The 4,519-nt window shown below is 38.1% G+C and overlaps 1 long non-coding RNA gene and 1 pseudogene across 2 annotated transcripts; one reads left to right on the forward strand and one right to left on the reverse strand.

Annotated features, from left to right (window-relative positions):
- The first annotated feature begins 290 nt into the window (after positions 1 to 290).
- Positions 291 to 539, forward strand: LOC143566895 (uncharacterized). Of its 2 annotated transcripts, none has more exons than XR_013141309.1 (2): positions 291 to 452; positions 486 to 539. It is a non-coding gene; the product is annotated as an uncharacterized LOC143566895 (long non-coding RNA). The 2 variants fall into 2 exon arrangements; XR_013141308.1 differs by having other exon boundaries at positions 291 to 449.
- Positions 540 to 2,108: 1,569 nt separating this feature from the next.
- Positions 2,109 to 2,669, reverse strand: LOC143566902 (secreted RxLR effector protein 161 pseudogene; annotated as a pseudogene).
- Positions 2,670 to 4,519: the final 1,850 nt, after the last annotated feature.

Here is a 4,519-nt window from a genome sequence, read left to right on the forward strand (position 1 = left end):
CATAGAAGCCAAAGAGAATGCACTTGATCTGTCTATTAGGTTTGTGTGTAACTAAAGTCCTTAATTTGTTTGTGGCAATTGTCATATAATAGTTCTACTAATATATGATATCAATTCACAGCCTAGGTTTCCATTATTACATTTCCCAAGTTTTGGTAAAATATTATACACTTTTATATTCAACTAATTAATTAATCAATTGAGTCCAATATTTAGCTAGGGTTTCATACAAGAAAATATAGCTAAGGTTTTGATAAATTCATTGTTGTGCAGGCATAATGGCGATGAGGCTCGTGGTGCTGCTGTTAATGATGAAAAAGAGGTTAACGAATCATAGGAGCTGATAATAGAAGGTGCTGCTAACGGGGTAGCATTCATGGCTGTAATCGGTGATGGAATACAACCTGATGGAACAAAAGTGATAGAACATTCCGGTGGTGGTGGTGGGGGTGGTGGCAGTGCGTATGATACTGTTGGTGGTGGAGAACACACCGACAACCCAACAGAGGTGACAGGAAATGCTGGTGATGGTGGTGCACCCGATAATGTTGGTGATGGAGAACACACCGAAAAACCAAAAGAGGTGATAGGAAATGCTGGTGGTGATGCAGCCGGTGGTGCTATTGGTGATGGAGAACACACCTACAAACCTAAAGAGGTGATTGAAAGAGCTGGTGGTGGTGGTGGTGCACCCAATGCTGTTGATGATGGAGAACATACACACAAACCTATAGAGGTGATAGAAAATACTGGCAGTGATGCAGCCAATGCTATTGGTGACGGAGAACACACCGACAAACCTAAAGAGGTGATAGAAAGAGCTGGTGGTGGCACACCCGATGCTGTTGATGATGGAGAACAAACAGACAGAACTAAAAAGGTGATAGGAAATGCACTGGATGTTATGGATGATAGAAATCAGATGCATGTTGTTGATGGTGCCTGTAGCGTTGGCGGTGGGGATCTTACCCTTCAGACAGGTCAGGGTGCACAAACTGAAGGCAAACAACAGGCTGCATTCCTAGTTCCCAATGGCAATGACACTGCAGTTGTGCCTGGAGGGGGCACACCGCCTATGGACGATGGTATTCAAAATGAACAAACACACACCAACTGCATAAAGAGAAAAGGCCAAGAGCCAGGAGAGTTTTCTCATGATGAAGGAGATAGTGGTCATGATGCACCAAGACCTAAGAGAACAAAACACGGTGATGCAAGCGGGGATGAAATTGGTACTCGAAGTAGCATAATCACACCACCTGTTGCTGGTAATCGTACACTTAGATGTTTGGAATAGACATTTCCTCTGTTGTAGAAGAAAATCCAGTTATGCATCAGCCTAGCCGTACGCTTAGGTTATTCGGTGTTGATATTTCCACCCCAAAAGACCAAGAATGAGGTGGTCATCACTATTTGTAATAAGCAGAAGCCTAAAGTTGATTACTTTTGATCCATCATCAGAGTTTTTATTACATGTCGTGTGAGCAAGAATGTAGGAGAGGTGGCTAATTTTTATTTTAATTACAAAAGCTGTGTTCCAGATTTTAAATTATGCTTTTGATATTTTTCATGATATGCAGATTTATAACATACTTATTGTGATGTATGTGGGTTGAGACTATAAAAAATATATATTTACATACATGCATCAGTTCTCATGTTATTAGCTAAAATTCCTTTATGAAAGGTAAACATAGTCACTACTTATGTACGCAATTTTCTATCTTGATATGATCTGATATGGTAATCTGCTTTAATTCTGATTTGATAATGTTCTTTCTGATGATTTCAGATTGATAGATAAAGATAGAATATGAAGAATTAAGGGCAAAAGGGCTACTTTGATTATTAGAGAATGATTAAAAGTGATACAGACTCCAAAGAACTTTATCTCTTAAGTAGAGAGGAAAACAAACGGCTATTGCCACAAGACTAGGACTTAAAGAAACTAACCTACCGAGCAAACAGGCTCTTATTGTTTGAAATTGAAACAAACTTAAACATTAACATAAAATAAAATAAACGTGCAAACTTCTAGAAGCCCCTTTGCAGCCCATGTGACATGGATCACATTTTATCATCCTCCCTTGATTCATGTTCCACAACTCCTAGCCAGTGTCGAAAATACACAACTTTTCACGAAACACACCCTTTGTTAACACATCAGCGAGTTGATGATCAATAGTGTTGCAGTATTCAAGTTTAACTTGCTCTTGATTGACCATTTCACGAATAAAGTGATGCTTTAACTCGATATTCTTTGACCTGCTATGCATAATACGATTTTTACTCAAATTGATTGTGGACTTATTGTCACAAAACATGATTGTAGCTTCATTCTGAGGCATTCCTAGATTATTGAGAACTCTTCTTAACCAGATTGCTTGACATGTTGCTGTGGTGGAAGCTATACATTCAGCCTCTGTGCTGGATAAAGCCACAGTAGACTGCTTCTTTGAACTCCAAGTAACAACTCCACATCCTAATGTGAAGACATTAGCAGATACACTCTTTCTATCGTCAGCGCAGCTAGCCCAGTCACTATCGGTGTAACCAATCAGTTGAATCTTTGTTCCTTTAGCATACCACAACCCATAATTCAATGTACCAGCAACATACTTTAGGATTCTTCTAGCTGCACCAAAATGGATTTTTGAAGGGGATTGCATGAATCTTTGTTCCTTTATCACTTTCACTTTTACATTTGTAAATCCCAACTTACGTAGTAGAATCCTTCGTCATGTGATCATGAAGAACATGAATTGCGAGTAATATATGCAACAGCCTATGAATACGTTAAGGTTGCATACGTTAAGGTTATTAGGTGTTAATGTTTCAACCCCTAAAGACTATACCCAGCTGCAAGAGATATATCCAGTCTCACCGACAAAGATTCTGGTGGTCGTGGTTTGTAAGAGCATAAGCCTAAACTTACTCCGCATCTGATTCGCTTGGATATTCAGAGGTATTTTCTACTTTAATTACAAAATCGGTCTTCCAGATTTTCTACTTTAATTACAAAATCAGTCTTCAGAGGTGGCTATTTTCTACCATAATTACAATATCGGTCTTCCAGATTTTAAAATCTGCTTTTGGTATATGTCATGTTATGCAGTTATACATTTATAACATAGTTATTGTGTATGCGGGTTGAGACTTTGAAAGATATATATTTACATATATTCATCAGTTCTCATGTTATTAGCTAAAATTCCTTTATGAAAGGTAAAATATATTTATGATACTTTTCTATCTTGCTATCTTGGTATGATCTAATATGATGATGTTCTCATCTGATCCGATAAGATTATAACTAGGCCTCCTTTGGGAGATCACTAGTTCGAATCCGAGGGGGTGCATCCGATGCTGTTGTTGATGGAGAAAATCCGGATGAAACAATGGAAAATGCTAGTGTTGATGACAGTGCACCCAAGGCTGTTGGTGGTGATAAACAAAAATATAAAACTAAAGAGGCAATAGGCATCAGCAGCAATGCACTGGATAATGTCGCTGTCGATAGTAAATGTAACATCCTACTTTTGGGTTATAATAATAAAATAAATTTCTTTTATTTTATAGTGTGTCTTATCGGTTTAGATAAATAAACTATAAGGTGATGAGCTTGGACTTAGAAAGATGGAATAAGGGATGGAATGAGCCTTAGGTCCATGGGCTTAAGGGAGTATAAATACCGCTTAAACCCTAAACCTTTCCATTTTTATCCATCTTTAGAACATAGCCTACGCCATCAAAAACACACACTAACACTATCCTATATCCCGACTCAAGATCTGAAGGCGAAAACCCGAGCTTGTTGGTGCTGGAACGTCGTAACGGGCCAAACCTACATCAATACTAGATCGTGTCCATAGATCGACTCGTTTAAGGTACGTTTATATCGAGAACTTGTTCGTTTAGGTCCGGATTACGTCTAGAAATCATAGATCTGTTTTAGTATGTTAAAAACGAATCCAAAACAACAAATCCTACTGAAATTCATTTGATAGGTTAATTGTTAACCTAAAATAACCCGTAACATAGATGCATAAATCGCACCCTTTAAACGTGAATGTTTGGCCGATTTGATGATTGGGGTTTGTTAGCGCTGTGATTCCGAGTTCATTGATACCTAAATCGTGTTGTTTCGTTAAGAATTGAGGGTTTAATTGCAGATCTAATGAATGTTGACTATTTTGTGTTCTTGGCAATTTTGACTTTGACCCTAAGTCAAAGTCTGGATAAGACTGACGCAATTCGTTATGATAAGATAACGAATTAGTTCACCAATTCATTATGTCCAAATAACGAATCAGTTTCCCAGTTCGTTATGAGCAGATAATGAATCAGGTGATTCGTTACCCACCCAATTCGTTAGAATAACGAATTAGGCTAGCGAACTAGAATAACGAACCGGATAACGAATCAGATGATTCGTCACGCACCGATTCTCTATGTTAAGATAACGAACCAGACTAACAAATCACATCACGAAAAGTAATGAATTAGTTAACGAATTTGG

This window comes from Bidens hawaiensis, unplaced genomic scaffold (genome assembly GCF_021521415.1).
Source record: "Bidens hawaiensis isolate Kalapana, Puna unplaced genomic scaffold, B.hawaiensis_p1.1 tig00023070_1, whole genome shotgun sequence".
Taxonomy (NCBI): domain Eukaryota; kingdom Viridiplantae; phylum Streptophyta; class Magnoliopsida; order Asterales; family Asteraceae; genus Bidens; species Bidens hawaiensis.